Source organism: Balaenoptera acutorostrata, chromosome 8, assembly GCF_949987535.1.
Source record: "Balaenoptera acutorostrata chromosome 8, mBalAcu1.1, whole genome shotgun sequence".
NCBI lineage: Eukaryota > Metazoa > Chordata > Mammalia > Artiodactyla > Balaenopteridae > Balaenoptera > Balaenoptera acutorostrata.
In genome coordinates this window covers 8,017,672-8,030,462 of record NC_080071.1, presented here as the reverse complement: position 1 = coordinate 8,030,462, position 12,791 = coordinate 8,017,672, and positions in this window count along the sequence as shown.

Genomic DNA, 12,791 nt, shown 5'->3' with positions numbered 1-12,791 from the left:
TCTTCTAAATGAACTATAATCTTTTTAAGATGATTTATTTGTAGATTTTTTTTCAATATTTTATCTCATTTTCCTTTTCTCAGTGTTACAGACCCAGCCCAGTGCCTCACCTACGTGGGACAGTTCTTTAGATGCACAGTGTCATTTTTATGACTAAGGACTACTGTCAAGTTAAACAAAATGACTTTGGTAATACATAAGATCTCGGAGGAGAAACTAGAAGACAAATGAGCAGTAGCTACAGAACCACAGCATAACCTCATTTTAATCACAAGTATTCACCCCTCAATGTGTATAGCTGATAGGCTGGCGAGCAGACTCAGAATAGGTCAGTTCCAACCAAGTACAAATCAAGTGGTGGCAGCTAGAGATATGGTGGTGAAGTTTGGTGGTTACAAACACTGGCTTTGAACTCAGACAAGCCTGTGGTCCCTGGGTTATCTTGTGTGGCATTTGAGAAAAAAACACAAGGGGAGATTAAGAACAAGGCCCCCAGGAGGGTTATTTCAATGAAGCAATGAAAGAGGTAGCCAGCACCAGGGAACATCAACCATGGGATTCATCATCAACCTTGATCTTCAATCATCAGGTTTAAAGCCTCCATTAACTATTTTTTATTCTTATTTCAATGCAGTTGAAAAATAACTGAGTGCCACTTTGTGCTAAGCATTAAGGTCTCTGAGCTCTGCTGGGGAGTCATGTAAGCTTTAATAAAATTACTGCAAAGCAATGCAAAACTTGACAGAGAAGTTATGGATAAAGTGTGTAACACATGAAGATGCAGTAAATTTGACTTTGAAGGAAGGTCATACTCGAGGTGGGCATTCAAGCAGAGGAGGAGTTTGCCAAGCAGACAAGGAGGGAAAAGCATTCAAAGTGGACGAACTAAAGGCAGAGCCTGAGAAAAGTTGACACATTCCAGAATTGTTAAATGTCCTGGTATACTCAGAGCAGAGAAAGAATGGAGACAAGACAAAAAATATAGGGGTGGAGGTGAAGGCCCTTGCAGGAAAGGTAAAGGAATTTTGAAATTTTTTAGGGTGATGACAGCTGTTTAAGTAAAAAGTTGATAAGCCCATACCTATGTTTTAGCTTTTTGGTTTTTCTCCCAAAACCATTAAATTTAATCGTGGTGTCAAGTCCTACCTTCCCTCTGCAATGTCCTTAATACTGGATGTCATTTTTTCTACTGCTAATGCTGGCGCCAGTTCAGGTCTGCACCATCTCTGGATGTCTAGCATAACCTTCTACCATATCACCTGACCTCCCATCTCTCTTCCTTGAATCCAGTCTTTGCTCAGGTGCCAGGCAAAGTTCAAACTTCAATGACTTCCCAGTCCTTAAATTGCAACTTTTTTGATAGTCATGACAGCTTTACTGACATACTTACCCAAATAAACAAACAAATAAACACATATATTTGGAAAGAGGTTCCAATCATGTGCTGCCCATGAAGGATACTAAGTGGGAAAGGAAGCTGCCTGTGGCTAAGGCCAGAAGCCCATAATCCTGCCAGAGGAATCTGGAATTCCTAATGGGTCTTAGAAAACATGAACTTCTCACCAGATAATCTAACTCTTCTCCAAAAGCCCTCAGCTATCTTCTTTGGACCTATTTCCCTTTTATTTATCCATCTGGACCATGTTCTGTAACCAAAGATACCCATAATTTCTCAGCACTATCATACACTGCCCTCAACATAAGGAATGCTTGCATCTTGTACTCTTTCTCTTCCTATAAAATACCTACCCATCCTTCAAGGTTTAGCTACCATACACCCATGGATGGCTTTCTTATCCACCCACCTAGATGTAACCCCCTTCCCTACACCCACACTGGAATTACTCAGAGAACTTTGCCCTTCACTCACCTTACTTACCCTATTATACATGTATTATAGTCATTGGTGAGTAAGTTGATGGCAGGGGCTATTTTTCCCTCATTACTATATCCTCTGGAAATTTACCAATGACTTATTTGACAATAACAATTTATTAAATTCAATTATAACTTCCAATCAGGCATTGTATTAGATATCTATTGATATGTAACAAATCACTCCTAAAAACTCAGAGGCTTAAAATCACAAACATTTACTATCTCACACAATTTCTGAGAATCTGAATTGCGGGAGCAACTTAACTGGCGGTTCTGACTCAGGGTCTCTCTTGAGGATCGTGAGCAGGACTAGAGTCATCTGAAGACATAATGAGAGCAGGAGGACTTGCATCAAAGTTCACTCACATGGCTGCGGGCAAAGGCTTGAGTTTCTCACTGGCTGTTGTCTGGAGGCCTCAGTTACTTGCCACATGGGCCTCTCCACAGGGCTGCTCATGACATAGAAAATTACTTCCCCCAGAGTGATCAACCAAGCGAAAAAAAGAGAATGAGAAAAAGACCAAGGCAGAAATTGCAATGTCTTTTAAACTTAATTTCAAAAGTCCTATACCACCACTTCCATGGTATTTGTCGCATAGACCAATCCTGGTATAATATGACAGGGGATTGCACAAAGGCATGAATGCCAGGAGAGGGACTCACTGGGGGTTGTACTGGAAACCATCTATCATAGACACCTCCAAATTATGCAGTAGAAAATGGTCTATTCAACCATTGACTCAATGGAAGACTAAAGCTATCTTGATATTCTTTATGTTTGAACAGGATCATATTTTTCAATAACTTTTAAAAAATAATTTTAATAGGAATTAATGAATGACTTGGATTATTTCATTATTTAATAAGCAAAAAGTGTCAACAGATGAGTGATAAATTGTCCAGCAATCAATGTTACTGATGAGTAGGGTGTACTCCTTTTTTTAATATCTCACCAAAGAAAACATATTTTTTTAGTTAATTTCAAAGTCCTTACCCTGGACTAGTGCTGTGCTTTAGAACTCTCTACACCAGTAGAAATGATTAACATATACACACTACTATACATAAAACAGATAACCAACAAGGACCTACGATATAGCACAGAGAACTATACTCAATATTTTATAATAACCTAGAAGGGAAAAGAATCTGAAAACGAATATATATATATTCTTGTATATATATATATATAAAACTGAATATATATATATATATAAAACTGAATCACTTTGTTGTACACCTGAAACTAACACAACATTGTAAATCAACTATTCTTCAATTAAAAGAAGAAATATTCTATATTTGTGCTATCCAGAAGATAGCCACTAGCCAAACAGAGCTATCAAGCACTTGAAATGTGACTGAGGAACTAAATTTTTATTATATTTCATTTAATTAATTCAAATTTAAATATAAATAGCTACATGTGGCTGGCAGCTATCATATTGGACAGTGCAGGTCTAGACTACCATTTATTCTTTTACTTTGTTTTGACATAGACCTGACACATAAATTTTAAAATGATGTCTTAGGACAAATTATCAAGCTCTAGGGTCAAATTATTTGGATTCCAACTTAGGTTCTTCATTTGCAAGTGATTTGTCCTTACAAATTGTACTTCACTGCTCTTTGCCTCAGTTTCCTCAATTGGCAAAATAAAGGTACTTACCCCTATAGGACTGTGGAGTAGATTAGTGCCTGACACATAATAATTGTGATAAATGTTAGCTGTAATTACGATTACAGTCTTTAATACCATGTTACTATTTGTGAACATATTTTCTCCAATACCAGGTATTACTTAGTTTAATGTGAATAAGTTCATGAAATGAATCTTCACAATCCTATTATTATATTAAGAATAATGTAACAAGTGTAACTACCGTATTTCCTACAAAGCAACTTCAGAAGAAGGTTTTTTCTTTGAAAATAGACAAGCCATTAGCTGGAACATCTTTTTCTTTCCTTAGTTTTGCATCAAAGTTTTGTTGGGCGTTTTGCACTATTTCAGTCATAACTTTGATGATCATCATCATGAAAAAAACCAGGAAAGTGGCCTTAACTAAATTTGTAAAGTTTGCAAGAGTTCATTTGAAGTTACTGTTATTTGAAAGATGAGAAAAATGTGGCCTTGTTCCCAAGGAAAGTAAATGTTTCAATCTCCTACCTGTGAATATGAAGATACTGTATTTTATTTGCACAGGATACACCATAAACCTTATCAGTTTCCTCTGGGGGAATAAGTAAAGTGTAGTCGCTGGCATTAAGAGTAAAGCAGACTTTTCATTTAATATAGACTGAGATAAATTCAGGTTAAGTATTGTATAAAGAAAATTGGTTACAATATTTATTATAAAAACAGCACATAGGACTATTACTTTTTTATACTTCGATCATCACACACATACACACACACACACGCACACACACAAGATTTTAAATTGGGACTCAGTCAAGTACTGTAGAGAACAGTTGAGTCATACATCTCCCTTTCACAATTTATTATTGATCCACTCTCACTATAGTTTATTTTCTTCCTCAGGGGAAACTAAGAACTTCTTTATCAATTTGGTCAAAGTTTTTATGACTACCCTTTCCCTGACATAATGTAACATAATATATTTGAACACAGCCAGCCATAGTATCTCACCCATCCCTGTTCTAAATATCACTCCTCCTCATACTATGATTCAATTTAAAGAATCTTTCCAAAGAGCAATCTAAATGAATAACAAGTTAGCTTTCAGGCAAACAAATGAATTTGCATTGTTTTATAATTCATCATAAATATTTCACTTAATTACCGAGGTACATTGTTCAGAAACACAAAACATTATAAATTAATTAGCACTGTCCCTGCTGATTTTTTAGTTCTGTGGAATGTAAAAGCCAAAAGTAAAAACAGCCTGCAGAGCCCAACCAGAGCACATGTTATATCAAATGCTAAAGTCCACAAAAAACATGTCATAGTACAAATTTGTGAGATGTATTTTGAAACACCAAGATTTTGTCTTTTATCAGGTGTTACCCTATTCACTTTTAAATTCAAGGTCAAAGAAACCCTCCTCCCTGGTTTTTTTCCTTTTGCTTTACATGATCCAAACAGACAAAATCCCATATTATCTTGAAAGCGATTAAAGGAGTTACTTTTCTCTCATTCAAGGTAATAAAATTGCAATATAACTAAAATGTAACAACACATTTTTGAAGATGGGGAAGTTTATCAGCATGCAATAAATGTACTCTCAATATATAAATGTTGTCATATTAGAATCAGCACCTAATATGAAAAATGTAAATCCATTTAAAATTATCCAAATGCAAAGGTAACACATTTTTACTTAGCTAACTGTAACTCTATAAAAAGCCATTTTTTTTAAAATTATTACTTCTAAATACTTGATAATTTATAATGTTTCTAAGTGGAAGTGTAACATAGCCTCAAAGGAAATAGTAAAAGTTTATAATTCTGAGTATGAACCTAAAACAGCAAGGTGTCCATATTTTATTAAAATACAGCTGTAATATTTTGTGAAAAAATGAATTTAAATACAATTCCTGCAGAATAAGTGATTCAAATATCAAATTAGTCTCCAAAACTTAATGCTTCAGCCCATTTAAAAATGTTAAATGCTTCATTATATAAGTATATATAGGGTTTTTTTCAAATGATCTTAATAATGTACAATATAATTATAAAATACTTGAGCTTTTTCATTGTTAGACATTAAAGTACTTGCTAGTTCTTTACTGAAATCTCTGCTAAAGCATGTGTTTTCCTTCTTGGTGAACTAACAACAGACTGAAGGAATTAGTGCTGAGAAGAAAAAGTCAAAGAAACAAAAATATTTTGTTTGACCAAGCAAAAAGCAACAAAAATGGTTTGGTTTAAATGATGCACTAATTCGTAAACTACGTCTGATTCTGCCTGATTTAAACAGCTGGGACTTTTTTTTGAGGAGCTGGGGAATCATTTAAATCCCTCTATTGCAAGTATCATATCTTCAACATGCCTTTTTTGGCAATACTAGTGAATGTTTTATAGAAGGACTGTTGTAAAACAGAATGCTAGTTACATGAAAAAAATAATTAAAACATGCATGTTTTGTGCAAAATGTGTACATGCATTAGAAGTGAGTGTAAGTGCAACATTCCAGCAAAACTAAGAAGGAAATTACAATCTCTGTCCTGAATTGAGGACTGAAAATAATAGCACAATATATGTATAGGAACCCTTGGTCACATTCCTTGATTGACACATTTCCACCTCCTGAAACAAGAAAGAGTTAATTGGTAGATTTCTCAACTGCAATTTCATGGTAGTTTACCCAATTGACTGTTGGTTAGTCATCATGCTGACAGTTTCTGAGCCATTTTTCCTAGGCATACATGGAGTGAGAAGACGGAATAAATGGCTAACTCATTTAATTAACACATTCTCAGAGTTTTCTAAGTAGTCACTATGTTCTGCTCTCAGAAATACCCCAAGTACATTCTCAGTGTCCATATTGCCTGGCCTCTAATTCTTTATCCTGTCATGTGGTATCTTTGGGCATGTAGCTTCTGTTCTTTCAGCGGTCTTTATTGGGCTGCTCCATAAAACTAAGTCATTTTGCCCTGACCTTTCTTAATTTGAGGTTGCTATTATTATTTCTGGTACTGAATAGCTTGCCATAACGTAAAAATAAAAAGTTACATCATATGGGTGTGTGTGTCTGTGTGTGTGTGTGTGTATATGTGAAAACACTGAATAAGAAGCTGGATACATATTTATACTAATGATGAGATAATAGGTATTTTATACTATCATTGCCATAAAAATGTAAATTGTTAGTAGTAAAATTTTATACTACTCTTTAATTTCAGCATGTTTTCCATGTTTACTGAACTATAATCTAACCCAGATAACTGAAAGAGATGTTAAGTAATGACTGACAGACAAGCTAGCTAAGTAATAATCTTATTGAAAGAAAAGATAACTAGCCAAAGATTGAGCTATCGTACTGACTATAAAGAAAGATTATAGATTATATTCCCCTGAGAAGGGTAAAAAATGAAAGATAGGTTACAAAAATAGATTAAATATCTAGGGGTATATATTGTTTATACTATATATGTTTGTTTGTATGTATGTGCGTATGTAAGGTACATTCAGGAGATTTTTCTCATTGCTAAAAATTAGAGAAATACCCAGTGCTTAAAATGGGAGAAAGCATAGGTTGCTAGAAGCAGGGACGTATACAATAGGATACTTCATATTTCATATTATCCCCTTCTTTAGTATCTTTGAGCCTTTGCCTAGCTCCTTGGTCAACATGTGATCTAGTTCAATGACAAAGTGCCACCAACTGATCCCACCAACTGAACATCATTCTGAAACCTCATTTGGATCCTCTCTGCTGCTCAGAAACCCTCCCATTCATCTCTTCTGGAGTGCCAATAATAGTCACATAGTAGCTGTTCCAAACCATTTTCTCCGTCTTTAATCTTCAACCCTGCTTCAATTCACTTCATTCTCCTACCATGACTCCATTTCTTCCTTTACTGAGAAGAATAAAGTCATGTGATTGATATGTATCCTTAAATTCCATTTCCTCCATCTCAAAACTATCACTATGTCATCTTTTCTCTCTGGCCTCCATCTCTCCAGTTTTACGGGGAAAAGCATAAAATAGTTCTCAAAATTCAACTGTCTCATGTGCTTTTTATCCCATCTGAACCCACATCTTCTATTCATTCCATCACTCGTTCATCCAATCCCTAGGTCAACAAACACTTACTGGGCACACATGCAGTACAGTAGTTTGAAGCCAGAGGTGGGTTTTCATACCTGTTTGCTCATTTTCTAGCTACACAAGCACAGGCAAGTTCCTTAATCTCTCTGGCATTCAGTCTGCTCAGCTGTAAAATGAGTAATACCTTCTTCATGTACTAGTATGAAGATGAAATAAGAATTGGCAGATTAAGCACTTATTACACTTAGTACATAGTAATTTTGTAGCAAGTAAAATGCTAGTTTCTGGGGGTATACAGTTGAGAGATGTGTTCCTCAGGACTTCGTATCTTTCGGGGATCACATCTTTCAACTATATATGATATATATATATATATATATATGAATGTATGTGTGTGAATTTGAGTAGTGCCATATAAAATGGAATATAATATGTAGTATAATATTATAATCAATTTCCAATTATGATTAATAAAAGAGATAAGCTGAGAGACCAAATACGAATAAATATTACTCAGCCATAAAAAGAAACGAAATTGAGTTATTTGTAGTGAGGTAGATGGACCTAGAGTCTGTCATACAGAGTGAAGTAAGTCAGAAAGAGAAAAACAAATACTATATGCTAACACATATATATGGAATCTAAATAAACAAAAAAAAGGTTCTGAAGAACCTAGGGGCAGGAAAGGAATAAACACACAGACGTAGAGAATGGACTTAAGGACACAGGGAGGAGGAAGGGTAAGCTGGGACAAAGTGAGAGAGTGGCATGGACATATATACGCTACCAAATGTAAAATAGATAGCTAGTGGGAAGCAGCCGCATAGCACAGGGAGATCAGCTCGGTGCTTTGTGACCACCTAGAGGGGTGGGATAGGGAAGGTGGGAGGGAGACGCAAGAGGGAGGAGATATGGGGATATATGTATATGTATAGCTGATTCACTTTGTTATAAAGCAGAAACTAACACACCATTGTAAAGCAATTATACTCCAATAAAGATGTTAAAAACAAAAGTTTACAGTGTTTCTATAGTATTTAATTCCCACTTAGAGATAAAAATGATTTATTTATAATTACTACAAAAATATAAAATATATAACAAAAACTTGATATGAAAAACACGAGACCTAAATAAAGAAAACACTTAAGGTTTGCTAAAGCATATAAAAGTTTGGAATAAATTAAAAGATAGCCCCCTTCCTGGATATTATAATAGCCAGAATATCCTGTATTCAGAACAAAATCCCAATTAGATTTGTTTTGTACTTGAAATGAAAGAAGGAGATTCTAAAATGCATCTGAAAGGATAGATAGGTGAAAATAGAATTGGAAATTTGAAAAATGCAGGCATATGATAGGACACTTTTCCTATTAGATATTAAGAGGTATTATATAAACATCATAACTAAAAAATGGAACTATCCCCAAAATCAGCAGACAGAAAATGGAACACAATAGATAGCTCAGGAGCAAATCATAATTCACATGTAAAAGCATAACATTCAAGAAAGGTGACCTAATCTGTCAGTGGGAAAAATATTATTTAATAATTAATTCACTATTTGGAATTTTAAAACTAAATTATATATTTATTCCATTAATAAAATTGACCACAAAATATTAAAAAGAAATTCTCACATCAAATATCTCACATCAAATAACACAATTAAAAGGCAAACAATAGGCTGTGAAAATATTTTATACATGTCAATTATAGTACTAGTATATGAATCCCTCATGCATATCAATAAGTAAAACCTAATACCTAATTACATGATCAGGTGACAAAAGTAGTACAAAAGCTAATAAGAATGTAAAAAACAAAGTACAGACTTTCCTATTACAAAAGAAAAGGAACTGTAAGATACTCCTTCTGCCTGTCAAAATTAGAAAGAGATAACAGTAACACAATAGTCCATGTCTGTTATGGTGTAGTCAAACGAATACACTGTCGTTCGGAGAGTTAACTAGTACATATGCAGTTTTATTTGTTCATTCATCTATCCATTCAACAAATATTTTGGGAGCATTTACTCTTTGTAAGGAATTGTTTTGTGTAGTTGGAAAATTGGCATCAAAAGTTTTTAAATGTTTACTTTTTTATTCTTGGGATTACTTCTAGCAAGTCTATCCTAAAGAAATAAACACTGATGAGCAAAAATATACATGTAAATATCATAACTTTAATAGCAACAACACCTAAAAGTCCAACAATAAGAATGATTAAATGAATGTTGATATCTCCCTACAGTTGCTTACATATTCTTTAGACAAAATCAATTTTTCAAAGAATGTAAGAGCCTTAAGGGTAATTAACAAGGTGAGAGTTGCATATAGTACACTCACAATTTTGTGATACACATACAACAAAGGTAAGAGAGGTTATCACTGGATGGAAAACTATAGGTTGGTTTTTCCTTTTTTTATACTTTTCTATATTGCTTATAATGAGCGTGTATTACTTTTAACATCAAAAGAAATACTATGCATTTTTTAATTCTTTGGAATAATAGGGAAATAAGTATTTTCACCTAAAAATATGAGAAGGCCTCAAAGGCACATTTTAGACATTGCTCTATTATTATCTCTCCTGAATTTTTAATCTTTCCTTGGCCCACAAATGAACTCAGATCTCTCCTATTCAAAAATTACTTTCTCCTACTCCTTTGAGCTAGCCTATATTTCCCCCACCTATTATTACTGCCAGATTTCTTGGAAAAGCAGTCAATATTTCTTTTCTCACTTTGCTGCCATCCATACATCGTTTGCAAAATGCTTCCCATTCCAATACATTGATTGCGCCAGCTCTATCTCAGATCATGGTAAGTCCATTCCAAATTCAGTTTCCTCCATCTTTGTTCCACTTCTTGGTCTACCTACATTGTTTGATTTTGGTCATCTTTTGATAGTTTTCTAATCAGTACTTCATTTGTTCTTCTTTCTCCTCCCACTCTTTAAATAGATGATCTTCTCAACATTTTATTCTGATCCTTATTCTCTTCTCACATTCTATACTCTTCTTCTTAAAAATGTTATGCATTTTCACATATTCAGTTATCACCTCTATGCATATAATTCACAAATCAGTTTCTGATTCTCCCTTGAATCATATCCCCTCTTTTTTTTCACCTGCAGGCTAGAAGTTGCAACTTGGATGTTCTTCAAGCATCTCAAACTCAACACATCTAAAATCAAAATATTCACCCTGCCCTGCCCTTAAAATTTTTTTCATCACATGACTTCTCTATTTACTTTCCCATAATTTTATGTACATCAAGCTCAAAATATCTTAGACTGCATCTCTGTCTTGTTCCTACTCATCCAGTTGTCCATGCCCTATATCTATCTATCTATGTATCTATCTATCTATATCTTTCCATTTCCTTTCTCATTCTTTTGAACTCTGATATAACTACCCTTACCTTAGTGTGACTTGTCCTGATCCCATAGAAGTAATACTCTCATTGTTACTCAAATTCCTTCTACCTGCTACCAAAACATGGCCAGATTTATCTTCCTGCAACACCACTATAATTTTATCACTACCTACTCAAATGACTTCAACTGTCACTCTGGTTAAATGCTCTTTATCTTGGCATTCAAGATCTTCTCAGTCCAGTCCTACCTCCTTTTTTTTTCACTGCTACTATGCAGATTCCCTCTGCTCTAAGATGAACCACTTTGTGTGTATGAGTTGCCCTTTCAGAATCTGATAACGCCCTTCCTAAAGGCCCAGCAAAAGTATCACCATAACAGTACAGCCCTCCCTGGCCATCCCCACTAGTTCTTTGTTTTAATCATTCTTATGACAATTACTGACTTCTATCTGTTATTTTCTGTGAAAATGCCTTTTTCGCAAACTATATTGTAAGGTCCTTAACGATAAAGATTGTATCAATTTAGCTTAGAATACACCACAACACCTGGCACAGTATCCTGCGTATAGCAAGTACTCAAATACTGGGAACAAATCAATAAATTTACAGACAGCAAAATATTTAATACTTTTTAGTCATTGTATTCATGTATTTCTGTTAGTATACGGTTTGTTGTTCTCCTCTGTAAGATTATTAAAGCCTTGGGAATAGGAATCATACCTATCCTTTAATAACAGATAATCCATTTTTAAAGAAAGTCTTGGGAACCGTTATATAACAATTTTACCAGGTGTTATACCGCTTACACCTTGCTTTTTTTCTGGTTAGAAGGAGTTACATAAAATGAAATACAATGCTATTTTTTCATTATGATTTGTCAGTGATTAATTCATAATTAAATCTTGATTATTAGGGTGACCATTCGGGTTAAAGCTATTTCTTGATCTAATTAAAGCTTTGTAGAAAAACATAGGTAAATGCATATGTTCTTAAACACAGGCACAATTCGATCTCCCAATGGTATATGAATCAGGTAACTTTTATTTGGCAGATTTTTGAAGGAAAAAAAGCATCAAATGACCAGTCATTTCCCTGAGCGCCTATCTTATTTTAATAGCTATTACTCTCATTCCATGCTCATCTCCCCTGAGATACTGTGTTGGATTCTCTTTCTGAATAAGTCTTTCAAAAATTGAAGATAAATTCAAGTCTCAGAATACCAACATTTCTCTCTGAAACATTTCTTATATATTAAATCAAAACAGGGTGACATTAGAACCCGGTATTGCTCAGATCAGGTGAAGCCTTTCCTGGGTAAATCTATTACACAAGACCATTCCCCCAGCTCTGAGCCAAAAGAAACAAGAGTAAAAGCACAATAATATGGTAATATCATTCCAAGATCCCAAACGTATCTGTAAAACCTCAGCTGGAAGTTGATTTAACCTCTCTGGTATTGTCGTGTGACCCCTGAGGTGGTACCTTCCCTTCTATAAGTGAGTAGAGCGATTACCATTACCCGTGGAAGCCAGAGTTCCCCAGTGACTTGGAAGAGTCTTGAGAAGGGATAAAGTTTCAGAGCTCATTGTAATTCTTCCAGCACTGAAATCTCCTGGAGCTGAAACTCATTCAGAAATGATGAGGCATTTGAAGCTGCCTGAAATAAGGGTTCTCTACTAAAGTGACTGGCTAGTCCACATCCCACCTGAGAAAATGATGAGAAATCACGTTCAGGGAAAAAAAAAATCCATTCCTACAATGGTACACTGGAGCAGAGACAGTAGTTATTAAACTGACTT